The sequence below is a fragment of the Trichosurus vulpecula genome, chromosome 2 (assembly GCF_011100635.1).
Source record: "Trichosurus vulpecula isolate mTriVul1 chromosome 2, mTriVul1.pri, whole genome shotgun sequence".
NCBI classification, from domain to species: domain Eukaryota; kingdom Metazoa; phylum Chordata; class Mammalia; order Diprotodontia; family Phalangeridae; genus Trichosurus; species Trichosurus vulpecula.
This window is the reverse complement of record NC_050574.1, coordinates 370,993,106-371,012,902: the sequence shown is the minus strand read 5'-3', so window position 1 is coordinate 371,012,902 and position 19,797 is coordinate 370,993,106. Positions and strand designations below refer to the sequence as shown.

General features: G+C 41.1%; 1 pseudogene; it reads right to left on the bottom strand.

Moving 5' to 3' along the window:
- Positions 1 to 6,277: 6,277 nt before the first annotated feature.
- LOC118837195 lies at positions 6,278 to 16,343 on the bottom strand (annotated as a pseudogene).
- Between the last annotated feature and the right edge of the window lie 3,454 nt (positions 16,344 to 19,797).

Below are 19,797 nucleotides of genomic sequence, written 5' to 3'. Positions count from 1 at the left end.
GCTATGATTATTATCTATGTCTTTTACTTCATCCTATTCCCCCCCTGTTTATGCTTTTATTTCTTCCTGGGGTAGGTCTGGCTGCTGGAAGTCTCCCTTCCTCTAAGGCTGCACTATAGCTTAGGTGGTCTCCACAGGTGTCTTTGCTGGTGTCTGCCACTTCCCTGGCTCTACAAAGGCATGTTTGAGGTCTTGGTGTTGATGTTTGCTGGATCCATGTCTCTGGGGCTCAGGAACCTCCCACTGTCTTGTTGAGGTAGAGCTTGCTGGGATACCTCTCTTCCTGCACTAGTCTCCTTCTCGCCCCCACAAGAAAGGCCCTCTCCCCAGCTTCCCGAGCTACAAGTCTACTGAAGCCCCACTTCTGGCTCTTCTATTTTAGAGTTTTTCCTGGAGGGAGGAAGGGAGGGCTGAGAGCCATTTACCTGGTCATCATGGCTCTTGGAAGTTCAAGAGGGCGAGTTTCAAACCTTTAGACTGTGAGCTGGAGGACTCAGGAGTAGCAGCTTCAGGCTCTGTGCTGTTTCTCATGTAGCTCCAGCAGATTCCTGTCCTGGGCTGAGAGGCTGGGGACCGTGCTTAAGCTGTGGGCCTGTTCCTGCTCCCAAATTCCACACCCAGTGCTCCAATTAGTACTTATTTCAAAGCAAGGCAATGAAATATTTCGACTATACTTACATCCAATTCCATTGCTCTAGGAAATCAATCCAGAAAGTCAGTTTCAAGTTCCAGTTCCATTTCAGATTGTTAGTCTATAGGGAGAATCATTCAATATATTGTAGAAAATATAATGCAATCTTAGAAACAAGAAATATTAATAATTAACTCATTTCTGAGTGCAATACATATCCATACCAATCTTTTGAGAAAATTGGCTTGGCATAGTCTTAATGTACTAACCTCTTTCTATTTTAATCTAAAGCGAGGTTCCCAAACTTATTTGGCCTACTGCTCACTTCAAAAAAATTACTCAGTGACATTCTGGGAATCTACTTTCTTTAGCCCTTTCATGTTTTTTTTAATTGCCATCATTTCAAAAAAATATAAAATTAAAAAAATGACATCTTAAACTTTAATAATTATTGTAAATTTTGTACTTTTTCTCCTGCATGTTGCTGCATTCCTGCATTCCTGCATTGAAATTTGAGAACACACATTGTATCAGGTAACTGTATGGTGTGGTATTGTACATAGATCTTTACACACACATATTCTGCCCCAACAATGTGTGACACGTTGGCTTGCCAGCACTTGCTTTTTAAGATCTGTCAGCAGACTTGACCACTGATGGTTATAACTTGCATCTTGTGTTGATTTGGGAAAATAACGTAATCACTATCAGTTTAACTCTCTTATAAAACAGATGAAACATGTATGAACAGTTTTTCAAAATTTCTTCTCTTCTCTTCTTTCCTTATGCTTCCACTACCCCCTTATTTTTATTGAATGCTCCCAATTGCACCTGAGGCTACTACAGCCTCCTCTGGCTCATTCCAGCACCCCCCAGTGGGTGGTATCATCCACTTTGGGAACCTATGAAAAGCAATAGGAAGCAAGATGGTTAAATCCACTACAGCTCTTCTAGGGTATTGATTCCAACTAGTTAAGAGTTGAAATAATTTCATAGTGTTGCATATGAGAAGATTACTGAAATAACTTTCCTTCTGTGTTTCTCCTCCCTCCCTGTCCTTCCTTTCTTGTCCTATTCGTCTTGCTTTCCTGTAAGAGCCAGTCTTATCATGCCCTTTCCCTCCCTTTCCTTTCTTTTTTCTTGCCTGCCTTCATTCCCTTCCTAGAAAGAATTGATGTTCAGCTGTCCGACTCTTCTGTGCACCCTAACTGCCTAGAAGAATAAGATTGAGAACTTCCTTGTGTTGCTTTTGGTACCAACTAACTGTCAATGCTAGAGCTAAAGTCTCTAGTGCATCAGGTAGCTCTACATGGAAGATTTATGGGAAAACATTGATAGAAATCATAAAGAATGAGAAAGCATGGCTGAGTAGGGACTATACTGGTCGAAATATCTGAGTGGTACAATAGAAAGAACACTGCGGAGTCAGAGGACTTGAGTTCAAATCTTGCTTTTGAGGTTTCGTGATCTTAGGCAATTAGCATAGCTTCCCTGAGGCTCAGTTGTTATTTGTAATATGAAGGAGTTTGGACAAGACGGCCTCTGAGGCCTCTTCTACTTTGATCTATGATCTTATGGTTCTATGAAAATTATTGGATCAGTGAAGCATTCAGATATGAACAAAAGTACCATTTTCCAGGAATCCTACTATGCGTGTTTTGGAATGGGTGGGGGGAGGGGTTGGTCAGGACATTCCTGATCAATGGATTTCTACTCTCCATAGCCCAATTGAGATGATGATAGAAAGAGGAAAGTAAGAGAGATAGGTTGTTAATGTTTTGAATGAATTGCAGATACATCACACCCTTTTTTTTTTGCTGCTCTCAAGTGCGAAGAAGTTCTGAGTCCTGATAGATTTTGAACCTGACGGAAATCCATATGCGAAATTGCCCATGACTTTGGCAGCCTGTAAAACAAGCTTGCCGGTTTTATGAGAGTTGAAGTAAGAAGTAGCTAGAGAAGGTATGATAGGACCAGCATGTCTCTGATGCAGCTTCTTCCTTCTCTCCCACATCATGTGGACACTTTACCTAAAAGAAGACAGTCTGTCCTGGGGTCTTTCTGGCCTCAACCTCCTGACACAGTTTCCTTTCTTGCTCTCCCCTTCCCCACAATCCTTCCTACATGGGGTAGGCCCAGGACCAAAGCTGTATTGGGTCTTAATTGGCCCCTGATGCGCTATTCTCTAGGGAGCATAAAACGTCCTAGGCACATAGAGTCTCTTAGCTTTGGTGGGTGCCTCAGATCATGTGAATCTCATGCCCTGATGACCTAATGAACATTATGTTTTTTCAAAATGGAGACACTGTGGACCATGTCCTGCTAAATATCACTGTTTGTATGTCTTACCGTGTTCGGGCAAAGTAAACCTCCATGTTAAACTTGTGAGTGCCTCTTTTTGTCTCAACTTTGAACCTGAAATAAGAGGATTCGGTGATAAGCAGCATCTCCAACAGAAGGTGAGACCTGGAAGTTTAGAGGGGAACCAGTTATATAGGGAAGAGCCCAGATCTTGCAAGAGTATAATTTACTTTTTTTTTTCCTTTTATCTAATGCCTCTATCAAAAGGCAAGGGGGAGAGGAAGGAATCCCTCTTCCCTCCCCAACTCATCCAATTAGCAAGGTGCTTAGAGTGGAACCACTTGCCTAGCAGGAGACATTGCACCAAGAAGGGAGCAGGTCATGGAGTGTAAGAGGCAATCAGTGGAGACAGGTCCAAGGGGTGTGGTCCCTAGCAGCAGTCAAATGATCCAGCTATAGTTTCAAGAGGCAGCTATCCATGGTAGTGGGGACGTCAAATGATAGAGGAGTAGTCACAGGGAGTCCTGCTAAGTGACCTGGCCAGAAAGACACTGACTGTGAGGGCAGAATGAGCATAATGGGAGAAATGAAGGACATTTGAGCCCTGCCAGTGTCTAAAGCACCGTCAACCTGACCGAACGGGTCTCTAACCTGTGGATGACCAGAGGTGAACAGAGAAGGCTAGAGACCGCAGAGTCCGGAATCAAATGGAAGTTTAATTTACAGGAGGGAAATTGGCTTGCAAGTAAGAAGACATGTACTGGGCCCCGCATAGGTGGGGACTCAAGGCAGTGTGGGGAGATCTCAATACATACTATGACTCACAGTGAGCTGTGCTCCCAACAACGAAGGGTAACAGAAAACAATGTGACAAGTTTGATTCATAGCAGGGCTTCATGATAGGAATGTGGGTGCTTGTCCAGTGCTTGTCCAAGCTCAGAGAATACCTGGTGCTGCTCAAAGCAATGCAATAATTATGTGAAGCAATTCTGGGATTTTACTGTGACTAAGATCTCCAGATGGTGAGTGCAAAGATTGTGTTATGCCAGCCTCAGGGCACAGCTTGCTTGCTGAACCTTAGCTCAGGAAAACAGCGGTGTCTCCTAATATCGTGACAAGCATATGTTGCTTTGATAGAGTGTTCTGAGTACGAGTGTGCCCATTACCCTACTGAAGCTGTGGGAGAGCTTGTTCCAGGTATCTGGAGGGAATGTTTTGTACTTAACTTAATAATGGAATAATGTTTCATACCAAACTTAAAAATGCCTTTGTGTTGAACTAATAGTGGTCTCTGGGGATTTCTGAGCTATAGTTTAGGAGGTGCAGAGCTACAGAATACATTTGAGCCTAGTCTCTATCCACTCACTATACAGGGCAAGTGCAAGTTGAGATGGGGAGGGCAGGTATTGGGGAATAGTCCATTAACATAGTAGGAAGAACCTTGTATTTGGAGGAGTCCATAACGAGTCCCGCTCGCTACTTACAGATTGCCCTTTGGGCAAATCACTTAAGATCTCAGAGAGATTCCCCAGAGCATTCAATGAATGTTCTAAGGTCTTTTCAGGTTCTCACTAAAGGGTCAGGGTCTCCCAATGCATCCTGTGCCATCTCCAGTCCTCCTGGTGACTATCAGGCCACTGGACCCAGATGGCTCTGGAGAAGAAAGTGAGGCTGGTGACCTTGCACAGCACTCCCTCACTCAAATCAAAGTCAACTGCAAGTCATGTCTCATTCCCTGATGTCATGGTCTCTTTGAGAATAAAGGACACAAAAATAATGAATGGTCAACTGTTCTTCCCACACTGATGAGGTTCCCAGTGGCAGTAACAGAACTACAAAGTATTAAGGAGCTACTTATTGGAGGACAAATGAAGAAATAATAATTATAATTACCCTGAGTGCCTCCATTGACTACTGAATTACGATATTAGGTCACTATCTAGAATTGGTGGGAAGGCCTAGAAAAGTAGCTGTTTGAAGGGCAATACTCAGTAAATACCAAGCTCAAAAAATTCACTACCTGTGTCCTCTGACTTCAGGGCAAAATAGTTGTTCATCCTAAATATCATCCTGTGATGGTTATCTCCTCAAGAAACTGAAAGACCCATGCAAAATCACAGGAAGGCCCCCTGTAAAGATAAACAAACAAATGAAAACAATCTCACTGAAATTATTATGAAGTTATTTCTTTTCCTTTGAGAGGGGCAGTATCTACCTAATTGAAGACAGGTTAAATGCTTTAATTAACAGTGAAAACATAATGTATGTGACTGAGGGCATGATCTGGTTTGACAATCCTGGCATAAAACTTCAGGATTAAACAGTAGAAAAAATATTAAAAGAGAACAGGCGCAGAAAAACCATGCAAAGTCAGATAATTTTCATATGCCTCCCAACTACAGCTTAACCTTTGGATAGCTACTAACTTGATCCTGTATAGGTAGGGTCTCATTGAATCCTGAGGTTCACACAGAATCCTGTTTAGGCTTAGAGTTAGTTGCTAAGGTTCAGACGAAGTTCCATAACTCACACAAGATCACATAGCAAGTAGTAGACCTGGGCTTCAAACCCAGATTCTGATTACAAATCCTCTCCTCTTTCCACTACACTGATCCGCTCGTTTCCTTATTTGTCTTTGAGCTACAATTTCTTTAAATAAAGCCCATATGCATTTCTTTCTGTATATTTGTTGAACACAAACTTATGTTAAGGAGTATGCTTAGTTGGGTAATTGCCAAGATGCATTGATACCAGTCAAAAGATCCTAAATTCACAAAGGCTTTTGGGAATTATAAGAGAAGTCTTGCATTCCCATAGAAGGAAGCTTTGTAATAAAGGTAGCCTGCAGTATGGCATCAGAAAGGTATTTTACCTGAAGGTCACCCTGACAGCTTATGATGAATGGCCCAGTAAATGCCCCAAAATATATATGTCCCCCCTGAACTCTATGGTGTTGACTTGTTATATTGGCATTTCCCAGCATGAGGAAACTGCATGCATTACCTATTTCTGTGATGAAGCAAATTCTGCATGTAAAACTTGGTTAGAAATGACTAAAATTTCAAAGTATTTAATGATTTATTGGTAGTTTTTTGAAAACTTTTTATCCCGTTTAGACAATATGAATTTTCATCTGAATAACAAATATGGAGTCATTACAAATCTTAGTCATTACAAAATCTCTCACGTAATTAGTAGGTAACTCAAAGTGAACACCTTATAGAAATTAGCTATGACAATTTAGTAAAGGTATAAAATGTACTTTAATTTCATTTCTTCCTAAATGCACTTTTAAATCAAGTTCAACATGTGTAGCATTCAAGTATCACTAGAATGGATTTATAATTAAGTTTCCCATTTTTCAACCATTTTCTCTGACACAACTGGCCATGAGGTTCTGTAACACCTGGGGGTAAAAGAGCCAAATAAACTGGGGTTTCAGCTCCTTCTTCTGTACTTTTGGGGCCCCTGGGTCCTGCCAAGTCAGTTTTCACCCATCCTGGGCAACATGCATCAGAAGAATATTATCACCTTTCCTCTGCTCATTCAGTTGCCTGGCATGGATTCTCGACAAGACAGTGACTCCAATCTTGGAAACTCCATAAGCCATGGTAGGCCAACCTTCCTCTTTATGCACTCCCTTCTTTGTATCTTCCACAAACTTGCTCATGAGCCCCACCAACTCTTCCTCTGTGATTGTGTCACTTAGAAACTTCTGCTGTAGTTCTGGGCTGCAGTTTTTAAGATAACGTAAACTTGCCATGCTAGAGACATTCACCACTCTACCTGCAATAAACATATGGAGACATCCTATGTCATATTGTTCTCACAACCATTCTTTGAAAGAATTCAAAGTTTATCATTATTTTCTTCACTAATTTCATGACATTGTGAGATATGTATACATTTTTAATAGTTGAAGTACAATTTTTATTTTGGTAGGATGGGAAAGTATGTTTTGTTTGTTCACACATCTAAAATTATTTGGCAAGTAATAATAAATCAAACAAACGAAACAAAATGTACAGTGCTTTCTATGTGCCAGGTACAGTGCTAAATTTGAGTATATGAACATAGATGGCAATGTTGTATGGAAGAATTGAACTTGCTTCTCAATATTTGATCAATGTTTTAAACAGTGTTTCTTATATGGTGAGAGGAAATTTCCAGGCAAACTGATTATAAAATCATGAAATCAAATACCTCATAGCCCTACTCAGATATCTTTGTATTTGCCTTTAAAATGGCAATAAACAAAAATGATACTCTTGATTGAAAGCTGTCATGTGTCTAAAATAGGTGACACTGAGTAGAAATGAGAGAGAAGGTACTTCCCCAGAAAGTCCTTATGATGGCTTATAAAATCATTTACTGATACCTGTGGCTTTCCATCAGTGGACATTGAAGCACTACCTGGTAGAACTGTAGTTCAGAGGCTAGGTTACTCGCTCTGTAGAAAATCCCAGTGAAATCTTGTAGCTTTATATTTGCCTTTCCATGGTTTTGCCTGGGATTTTCTACAGGGAGAATAACCTAGCCTCTGAACCAATCTGTGCAGGTATTATAATGCCAAAGTTGTCCCATGGAATTTGAATTAGAAACCACTAGGTAAATGGTGGTACCTTGAGAGTAGCCTTGAAGTCTTTACTTGTTTCATAAATGTTATTCTTTGTATTCCAAGAAGAAAATAAAGACATTTAATTTTTCAAATTAAAAACACACAAAATGAGAAGGCATAATTGGATCACCAGTCTATAATGCTGGAAGTCATAGCCAAATGGATGAGATCACAGGTCCACTAGCAATTTGCATCAATGGATGTGTGATCCAAGTGTATCTGAAGTTCCCTCTAACAAACAGTCCAGCTATCCCCCCACCCCCATGACCCTTTTTCATTGCCTCCCACATGTTTGGTAGAGGCTTGGGGTGGGGGGCAGGAGGAGGTATCCTACAGATTTTGCTAGAAACCGTCCTCATTTTCTCCAGACATCACTCTGGCTGTTTACTGTCATCCTTTGCTCTCACCAAGTGACTTTGCCCATGTTCTCTGCTTATCATAGAAATGCTCTTTTATCATTCTCTGGAGTTCCTCATTGGTTTTATGTTTCAGATGGCTAATACCCATCAGGAGCCTCTCTACTGCCTTTCCATGGAGTCATAAGTTTTAATCCTTTAGAGACTGCTGTATTCTATGTCTTATTGCCACATATCAACAATGCTAAATGTTGCTATTAAAAAATGGGCCCTTTTATGGGAGGCTTGTGGTCACTAAAGGAGTTCTCCAATTTCTCTGTAGCATTCCAGCCTGCCTCTCTTCCTCCTGTTTGACTTAGGGCCTGACAGTGCATAAATCTCTCCGTATCTCTATCTGAGACAGACAATTCAGGTGGACTGTGAGGTCATGATTTAAACAGGGAAAAACGGGGAGTCTAGAGAACCTTGGGGAAATTGTTATTTGTCCATATATATGTATATATATATATGCATATAATTTGTGCACAGACTATATATGTATACACTCATATACATTTACATACACAAATATGCATACATATATAATACATATACACATACACATGCATAGACACGCATATACATACACATATACACACATACATATACATACATATATACACATACACAAATACTTGATTCCTTGGAAGATGTCACAACAAAAATTATATATTCCTTTTCAATGACCTTCTGATCATAACGTTAGGTGAGGCATAAAAAGGGAGAGAGGCATCCTATGATAATAGAGGGCAGCCCAGAGTCCAAGTTGCTGAGAGATTCTCTAGATATTTCTGGGGATGAAATTGTATGGATTGCCTTAAACATTTCCAAGTGTCCTGAAGCAGAGCTATGACCACTCCAAAGAGTTTAGTCTCATCAACCATAACAGAAAGACAAAGTTTGTTATAATAATTTTTACAGTTGTTTGTTCTACTCTTTTCATACTTAAATGTCCTTGGGATGACTTTTCTTTTTTTTTTTCTCTTTTCATAAATTAATTTATTTATTCTAGTTTTCAGCATTCACTTCCACAAGATTTTGGGTTCTAAATTTTCTCCCCATCTCTTCCCTCACCCCACCCCAAGATGGTATGCATTCTGATTACCCCTTGCCCCAATCTGCCCTCCCTTCTATCACACCCCCTTCTCTTATCCCCTTCTCCTTCTATTTCCTGTAGGGCAAGATAGATTTCTATATCCCATTGCCTGTATATCTTTATTTCCCAGTGCATGTAAAAACAATTTTTAACATTCATTTTTAAAATTTTAAGTTGGGATGACTTTTCTTAGTTGGATCTCTTGCCAAGCTTTCTATGAACTGCTTTTACACTCCTCTGCTTCAGGAGATGACAAAGCTCATTATTATCTTATAGCCTTCCTCAGAAGAATTTATAAATGGGTTCATATTCTAAGTCAGTGTGGTCTTTGATGGTCATTTGCTTGTACAATATATCACATGTTTGTTGGTTAAGGAGTTTCTCAGCTCTTTTCATCTCCTTGTTGTTTTAACTAATTGATATTGGTTGAACATCTAACTAGATAAAATTATTTGACTCAAGGTTGATTAATTTCTCTTGTCTATTTCCCATTTTAGTTTGTCAACTACTTGTTTGGGAAAAATCTGTTTCAATTATACATCTTGTATTTCTCATCAGCATCATCATCTTTGTCATCATTATTTATTCTGATTTTATTTCTGATGAGGCGATCTGATTATACACAGATATCAGATTCATGAGTAATTCCCTCACAGTGAGTACCACATCCAGCTTACAAAGGTATGAGGCCTCTGTGTAATCTACAAGTCTATGGCTTTGGCATCTAGGAATAGGGTTCAATGTTGTATTATGGGGGTGGGAGCAGTGTGTGTGTAGGATGTACAGAGGTCACACTTTGAAGTGTATTTATATTATAACATTTTCTCTATCACTTTCTTAAGTCTAGAAAATCCACAATAAATCAAGCTCTGATTTGTAACATTTGCTGATTTCCAAGGTGTAAATGTTTATGATGGAAATTTAACAATCAGTTTGGGTTCAAACTGGTTCCAGCATACCCACTGTAGCCAGAATGGCCTTTGTTTTCTTTGAATGACTCAGCTTACCTTATTGAGCCTCTGGACACTGTGGCTTGCTCTTCCGGGGCAGGAAGCCCAAAGAGCATTCCAGGAAGCAGACAACTTCCTGTGTGATGAGTCATGGGGCTGGCTGAGGGGAGGTGTTTAACGGCTACGCTAGGGGGAGGGGCCAAGTCAAGAACCAATCGGCCCTGGTCGTTCAGGCGGTGCTTGATGATGTCAAAAAAACTCTATAAGAGGGGAGAGGACAGCTTGAAGATCCTCTTTTCCTTTTCCGGTTGGAGCCAGAGACAGTTACAGCGACAGTTACAGCGACAGTTACAGCGACAGTTACAGCTACAGTTACAGCCACAGCCACAGCTGAAGCAGGAGCTGCCAGTAGCAGAGCTGACCTACGGGAGAAAGCTGAACAAAGACTTCAGGCCAGTGGGTAATCTTATTACCATAGAGGGGGAAACATGATTTTGCTTTACGCAATCATGCTTCTCTGTAGCCTCCTGGTTACTCTTTCAAGGCGTACTTATTGGGCCTGGAAGCTTTTGATCAATATATCAAAATGGGGTTGCTGGTCATGGGTTGGTACTGTGGAGCCTAAATAAATGTTTTGATTCTTCTGCCTTCTACTTTGAGAGTTTCTTATATCCGGCGGTTCCCGAACGTTTCAGACATGTTATGATCCTCTTTGAGATTATAAACTCTGCCCTCCTTAATACATTTGGCGACCAGGATGGGATCGCTAGGTATAAGATCTCTATTTAGAAGCAGAACAATTCCAGAGGAAGAGATGAATATCCCAGGATGGGAGGATCCATTTTATTCCTCCCTAGCAAAGAATTGGCTAAAAAAGCTGGACCCTGTGAAACTGGGAACCAAGGCTACGGAGAGGAGATCCTAGGGATTTGGAAAAGTGTTTACGAGAAGTTGGGATTCAGTCAGGGGCATCACTATCTAGGCAAAGTGGATAGTGTTATCAGCCTACCGGCTAGTATACGAAAGATTGAGATAAGTGAAAGACATGGGGGCACTCCTACCCCACAGGAAGAAGGGGAATCTCAGATAGCAGGAGACCAAACTGACTCAAATGAGAACTTTTCTATTAATGTGGCTAAGAGCAACAGGAGACCAAAAAAGCCCAGAGTGCATTTCAACCAGCCCAGAAGAGCCTGACTGCCTGCTTCGTCCTAGCCATGGTGGCAGAGGAAGTGAGTGGGGAGAGAATGAGACAATGTTAGGGGCTGAGGCACAAAACACTACTGGGGTTCAGGATGTGCCTCACACAGAGAATAGGAGATGGTTAAATGATCAGATAAGGGCTCGACCCATACAAAGGAGGAAGACAGAAACCGAGGTGAAGATTCAGTTACAAGGGAAATTCAGGAAGATTTCTCACCGCAAGAGGTCACAGATATTTTGAGTAGATTCAGCCAAAGAATAGGAGAACCATTGATATCTTGGATGGTAAGACTCAGTGATCAAGGGGCCAGTGGAATATCAGTAGATAGGACAGACTGCATGAGATTCATAGGTATCAGCCATGATCCTCTAGTTCAACAAGCTTTTAGGGAACATCATCAGCAAGGAGATGGTGATAGCAGGACTACTCTGTTGGCATAGCCGCTGTGGATGCAATAAGAGATATGCTACTGATTCTATGTGGCCCCTGAGCACAGACCCTGGTATTCACTTAGAGATTGTATCATGAGACTAAAGGAGGAGGTAATGAAGACTGCCATTATGATAGGAACTGCAGACAAATATTACAATGATCCAATGGGACTGCCTCATAGGAATTTAATAATTAGGACAGCTCCCCTGCTTATAAACAACTAATTTGAATTATTACTTGGAGAAGTAGGGAGCCGTCTTACAACAGTGATAAATAAGATTTTACAGTTACATGACTTAGGTGACTGGGGTAGGGATAGATCTCCTCGAGAGAGAAGGGTGAATAACCAGCAAACTTGGCGCCAAAGGAGAGAAACAAGGAAAGAAATGTTTACTGCTTTATTGAGAGCAGGGGTAGGTTTTGAAATGATAGATGGAATTCCAACCAATGAATTATACAGAATGTATAGAGGACTTGATAACACGAGAAATAGGGAAATAAGAACTGCTCCTGCAAGCCCACAAGCCACTCAGACTGAAGGTGACCTTGTGTGATTAACGGATGAAAACTTGTACATTTGGGGAAAGGCTGGGAGGACAATCTTAGTCTCTATCTAGGGTGGGATCCTCTTGGCTTCCTCATTATGTTCCTTTTGAAAAGAAACATTTCCCACCTGAGTTTGGCTCTGATGTTGGATCTTTGCATAACTGAAATCTCAACCAAACTTGAGATGATTTTATTTGAAGAATTATAGTCCATACTTGTCTATTCTTTTTGTCCTTTGTTTTGGCTAACCTTGTTGCTAGTTTTGTTTCCTTCAGGCTTAAGCACCCTGCACTTTCCGGTGACTGCCTAAGCATGTAGCATTCTTGGAATTCCTGCCAGCTCGTTAAAGAAATGACCTCTGGAATGGGACTTTTTGGGGGCAGGGCCATCTCTACATCCAATTTCAGCATGAAGAAGCTATGGAAAATGAGACCTTCACCCCTCACCCCAAGATTTTGAGCCCCAATCGTTCAAGGGGGGTGGAAATGATGATAGTGTTCTGTTTACTTATTTTGTGTTATCCTTGCTGTGTTGTTTTATTGTTATGATATATTGATCCTATGTAATGGATACAAGGATTTAGGGGTGGACATTTGAATTATTAATAATTATTTTGGGATGATTGATTGAAGAGATTATCTTGCTGGGACCTAGGGGTGGATCACATTTGAATCGTAAACCAATATTTAGGAATGTCACAAATGATATGTTTTGCTTTATAATGAATGATATGTTTTAGTTTCCTTTGTAATTGGATCACAATGTATGTTCTAGGATACATGGCCTGATTAGATTATGTATCCTATAACAAGGGGTGGAGTGTAGCCAGAATGGCCTTTGTTTTCTTTGAATGACTCAGCTACCTTATTGAGCCTCTGGACACTGTGGCTTGCTCTTCCGGGGCAGGAAGCCCAAAGAGCATTCCAGGAAGCAGACAACTTCCTGTGTGATGAGTCATGGGGCTGGCTGAGGGGAGGTGTTAACGGCTACGCTAGGGGGAGGGCCAAGTCAAGAACCAATCGGCCCTGGTCGTTCAGGCGGTGCTTGATGATGTCAAAAAACTCTATAAGAGGGGAGAGGACAGCTTGAAGATCCTCTTTTCCTTTTCCGGTTGGAGCCAGAGACAGTTACAGCGACAGTTACAGCTACAGTTACAGCCACAGCCACAGCTGAAGCAGGAGCTGCCAGTAGCAGAGCTGACTTACGGAGAAAGCTGAACAAAGACTTCAGGCCAGTGGGTAATCTTATTACCATAGAGGGGGAAACATGATTTTGCTTTACGCAATCATGCTTCTCTGTAGCCTCCTGGTTACTCTTTCAAGGCGTACTTATTGGGCCTGGAAGCTTTTGATCAATATATCAAAATGGGGTTGCTGGTTCATGGGTTGGTTACTGTGGAGCCTAAATAAATGTTTTGATTCTTCTGCCTTCTACTTTGAGAGTTTCTTATATCCGGCGGTTCCGAACGTTTCAGACATGTTTATGATCCTCTTTGAGATTATAAACTCTGCCCTCCTAATACACCCACATACACCCCTGGTAAGCATATAACTATATAAGTTTGCTACTATGTCTTTTGATCTACTGCTATTCTATTAGGCTTTGTCTCTGGAGAATTAGAAAATGAAACCCTCTGATTATCTAAAATATCACTGGCCTCCAGGAAGAAGAGAATTAAAGAACTTCTTACTCCAAAGACTGCCTTAACTCATCTGAATGGAGGCCAGCTACCTTAAACATTTACACTATACCTCAATAGTTGCTGTATTTTAATGATCAGGATTTTTTCTTTCACATACTTTTAAAAAAAATTGCTCTTTGTCCACTTGTATGCTTACTTTACCTAAAGTATATGCCAAATACATGAAAGATGAGCATGCTCTTCTTATGAGGAATGCATCTTTAATGGCAAATATTATTCTCTTTCCTCCTGGGAATCTAAGGACTTGAAGATGGAGTCTCCCAATTAACTACATAAAAACAAGTGATGTATTTAAGTCTGGTGGTAGGATGGATGGCTACAGTTTCATTAACCAAACAGGAGATCTCATTCAGAGGAAAAAAGCTTCCTGTAAATGTGTCAGAGGTCCCATGCTGTATTTTCCAAAGAATTTAAAATTAAATTTGTCTCCTTTTGGAACACATTATTTTCAGGTCTCTTTGGGAGGTGGTGGTAGAAACTATTCCTGAATTCTCTGTGTTCTTTTGGGGGAGGAGTCTTGACACAAATATTTTTATTCCCCGCCCCCCCCACCCTTTTTTGCTTGATATGACTCATGTAACATAGTCAAACATTTCCCAATGTCCCTGGAGTAAAAGGGTGGAATGTAGGTATCTAGAAACAGAGATAGGTGTGGTGTTAGAGATTATCAACTATTAGAATAGAGGCCCAGAAAAAACAGAGATAATCAGACAGGGCAACATTGTTAGCATTAGAGCCAGAACTCAGATCTTTTATTTATTACTAAATGTTTGATAATTATCAATCTTTCTTCCTTGCATAAGCAAGGTTAGTGCTTTGTATTCCAGATATTGAATTTACCTTGGGGTTTTATCAGAGGCAGTAATTCTGCAGATACAGCTCTGGTGCCAAAGAAGTTTGTTTGCAGTGTCACCCTAGCTTGAACAGGAAAAGGTGTGGTATCACCAGCTAAACATAAGAGAGGGGGAGGGGAAGAAATGGAAGAAAATGAAGAGTAAGTTAAACAGTAATCAAACTGAACATTTTTATTTCTAAAGCAATGAAATTCGCATAATTTTAAAAGGAGAAGGGGGAGGGGGGGAGATAGGTATCTCTATAGCTCCTACCATGTGACAGACCCTTTGCAAATATTATCTCATTTCATTCTCACAACAACCCTTTGAGGTAAGTGCTTTTATTATACCCATGTTAGTTAAGCAGCCTGAGACAACGAAAGGTTAAGTGATTACCCAAGGTAACACAGGTAGTAAATGTCTGAAACTATAGCTGAACTTCGATCTTCCTGACTTCAGGCCCTGAGCTCTATCCCCTGGGATACTCAGATTTGAAGAAAAGATGAAAAATTCACCAAAATGTCCAGACTGATTGGTGTACTACATAGCCAAGTTTGAAAGTCTTGGTAGAGGCTTAAACTTCTCAGATAAAGCATATATAGAAATGCAATTTGTGATTACCTAAACAGGAGAAATACCCTGAGGGGATACAGTAAAGCTACCTAACCAGAAACCTCCAGGGAATTTGACACCTTGTGAAATTCAGAATCCTGAGAGTTACATCAAGATGCTTTGTCAAGTACAAATATTCAGCTTGAATTCAAGCAGCATTTACTGAAGAAAATGTGTGCAAACAACACCAGTGGGGAATATAACACCTACAAAAGAAACTGCCCCTGCTGAGGTGCCGACACTCTCCTAGAAGGCTACAACACCTATACCAGTAGGTCAGTAGGAGATGTAAACAAAATGATAGAAAGAATTTTCGTGAGGTAGGTTCAGATAGACGGATCAATGGATAGATCGAGGGGCCTGGAGTCAGGAAGACGCGAGTTCGAACTCGGACCCAGACTCTTACTATCCCGTGACCTTCGGCAAGTCACTTAACCTCTGCGTCAATCCACTGGTTGTCCAGGAAACGGCAAACCACTCCAGTATTTTTGCCCAGAAAACTCCAGGGACAGTATGGTGCACGCGGTCGGGAAGAGTCGGATACGACCTGAACAACAATGGAACGCATTAACAACCTGTAGCTGTTAGGAGCCCTGAATTCTAAGGTAACACCCCAAAGACCTTTTCCTGTAGTGAGTTCCGTATTTTACAGTTCGCACAATCAATTTTAGTGACTTTCGTTTACACACACAGTGTCATTCTCCCGTCTCCTACCTCTGAAGCCTATTCCAGCGTTGTTGACCAGCACATCCAGACCCCCGTACCGCTCCTGGAGAAATTCCCGCAGGGTCCGGATGCTCTGCAGGTCAGTGATGTCCAGCTGGCGGAAAAGAGGGTTCAGTCCCTCCTCCTTGAGCTTCTTCACAGCCTCCTGGCCCAGGGTCGGGTTCCTGGCGGTGAGAATCACGTCCCCGGAGAATTTCTTGCACAGATCGCGCACGATGGCGAAGCCGATCCCCTTGTTACTCCCGGTCACCACGGCCACTCGGCTGCGGGAAGACATGACTCGTTGCGGTGGAGGGCAGGAAGTACAAGGCACTGAGCAGGGGCTGGTCTGGGGATGCAAACCAGAGGGGAAGGCTAGGTGGTGCAGGAGAGCGTGCGGAGAGCCGTAGCTGCAAGTTGGTGCAGCCACAGAGCCCATACTCTGGCGCAGGTCCTCCTTCCATCCTAGGACTACTGGTGGAGGGTGAATACGCAACTTCCCAGGTTCTCTCTTCCTCTGTGCCACACTAGTCTCTCTCCTTTATGGCAGAATAGCCCTAGAGTCACAGGTTTCTAAATTCCAGGTGGAGGCGGAAAACAAAACACAAAACAGCGAACCAGAACTTTAAGGGTTGATGCATTTTCTTTGTCTCCCTTTGTTGCTCTCTCGGATAATTATTTAGCTCATAAATATTTTCTTTTCCCCTGATTTGTTTCTCTTAAATCCTTCTAAGTTCCCCCTAACGAGCCTCTGAAAGTCTTACTTCAGTGCACCCACGTGTGGTGGCAGAGCACGGAGCCATTTACTTGGAAAGCGTCCGAGATACTGCCAAGTTCCAAAGAATTAGTGGGAAATATCTCAGAAAATTTGTCTCTACCATGGATTAAGTTTACCCTGAGAGAATATGTGGGTAGAAAGACTAAAGCTTTTTCAAGCATCTGCACATATTCAAAGGAATATACACCAAGAAACCGCGTGATCTGCCCAGAGTTATTTCCTTTATCCCTTTGTTGTGCGACTTTTTGCAGGATGCAGGGTTCCTTTGATTAGGAGTGTTTTAGATCTTCTGTTGTTTGAAAAACATCACCCCTTCGGGAAGTATTTATTAAATATTTGTTATGTTCCAATCTCTATATTCAGTGCTGAAAGTACAAGATGAAAGTAAGATAGTCCTCGCCCTCAGAGAGGACACATTCTCCTGGGGGAATAGAAGATGTTCACAGATAAGCAAATATTAGATGTATAGAAAAGAAATACAAATGTATTGGGATGAGGTAGAAAAGGAGCACTAACAAGTGGGTGAATCAGAAAGAGCCTCTTGAGAGAGATGGCTTGAGAATAGTTTCGAAGGGGTTTAGAGGTTGCAAAAGGAGAAGGAAGGAAGAAGACCATTGTAGGCATGGGATGATACCTAGGAAAAAGATGCTGAGGCAGGAGATTGAATGTCGCATTCAGTAAGATGTCACATACATGCAATATTGTGAAAGGCCAGGAAGACGGTTGATGTGGCCAGAGGAATGTGGAATCAGCCTGGAAACATAAGTAACCTTGTGAAGGGCTTAGAGGAACCTGATCCACAGACATCCACTAGTTTCCACTTTTTGCTTCCACTTAAAAAATATATACATATACAGACACATATTATGCATTTATTATTAATATACTATAGTAAATGTATTATTATATTAATTGACGATTTTATCGATATATTATTACCACGTTGACATATATGTTGAATATATTTTAAGAGGGAGCAAAGAACTGGAACAGTATGCATACATATACACCCATGTACATATATACATATATATACAGACCCAGAAAATACTGTTCTTTGTGCCTTTAGAATATGATTTATACAGACAATGAGTACAATACTGTAAATAAAAACAAGACTTGAATTCACACAAACTCTGATTAATTATTATAACCGATCTTGGCCCCTGAGAGCAGATGATGAAACACGTTCCTCTTCTTGGTAGAGAGGTAGGAGACTCTGCAGGTAGATGGGGACATGTGCCATCAGATGCAACTGCTTTTGTTTGTATTTTTCATATTGTAAAATATGGTCTAGTGAGCTATTATGTTGGAAATGACTATTATATTAAAAAGTATGCATTATGAACACACATACACTCACAAATAAGTGTATATGTATAGAGAGGCAGTGTGGTGCAGGGGATGGAGAGCTGTCCTTGGAGCCAGGAGGATCTGAGTTTGAGTCCTGCCTCTGTCAAGTACAGACTATGATTCTGGGTAACTCATGTAAAGTCTCAGTGCTCTCAGCAGCTTTCTAAGACTCTAAGTTATACAGAGGCTGATCTTCATGGATAGATAAAATTCCTTACTAGGAGCACCTTACAAGTGTTAAATCACAAGTCCAATCTCTATCCCTATCCCTGTGTGTGTGCACATATGTGTACCCACACGTGTGGAGATATATGTTTGCACACACATAGGGATATGTAGAAATTCTTATGCATTCTGCCACATATTTGGACAGAAAGAGCTAATGCTTCAAGGAAAGGTATATGGAAGAAGAAGATGAGAGAATGTGTCAGAGTCAGGACTGGGGCTACTGGACCTCTGTGATCTCATTCCCTTTACTTAGCATCTTTATAAAATGGTAGTGATGCATATTTTCAAGATGCTTGGAAACCATTTATGAAAGATACAAGCTAAATATGCAATTCAGTTGCCACAAGTAAAAGTCATTTTAGTATTAAATTAGTGTCTTTTCTACCCATCAATCCTTTTCCCAAAGGTTGGAGTGTGCTTGTGCTTTAAGGTCAAGGTCATCTGGAGTCCCAGTAATTTATGCTCCGGTCCAGTCTGAAAGCCCTTTGAGGTTTAGAGAATGTTGGGTACATCTTCTACAGACAGCCCCACCTATCCTTCCTCACTTTGGACAGAGCTCCCAAAGTTATCAGTTTATTCATCTTTATTATATTCTTCGTATCTTTGCCAGAGCTATCTTGCTAAAGCTCTGATGGGATAATTACTTCTCTATTCAAAACTCTTCAGTGGCTTCCCATTGCCTAGCAAGTTATATATAAATATAATAGCATTCAGAGTCCTTCTGCAAGCTGACTTCTACCTGCTTTCCAATGCTTATCCCACGTTATTCCCTATTCTAGTCACTCTTCCTTTTGTCCTTTCCTCTATTTATGCCTTGGCTCATTCTTATCACCAGAGTGTATTTCATCCCACCAGTAATGGTTGGTCAGGAAATGTATGTTTGTGTTGGGGGAGGGAGTCAGTAGTATTGCTTTGTGTGTGTGTACACATATACATATACACATCCATCACTTCAGGGGTCAATTCAAGTGTCACCTAGTATAAGGAGCTTTTCCTTATCCCTTCAAGGAGGTTCAGGGATAAGGAAGAGGTTCTCCCTGAATTTCACTAATCAAGGAGTTAGCTTGATAACCAGTTGGATGTATAGATCCTAAAACGAAAGCACACTTGGATGTATGCATGATGTCGATATACTGATCCTGAGAGCCAAGACTGAGGTTAGCTCTCTTCCTAGAAATTGTTCTCCAGGTTCGTAACATCTCTCTGGACCCTGAACCAACAAATTGGAAGACCTGACTGATTGCCAAAGGAAGTTTCTGTTTCATTCAGCAGTGGCATTGGGCCCATGAATGATTGTTGCCCTTCCAGTCTTGGTGAGATGAGGAGACTCAGTTTCTTAAAAAAAGAATAAAGTTTGGAACAAATTTTATTCTCATCTGGTTTTTAATTCAATCAATGGGATAATTATTTTTC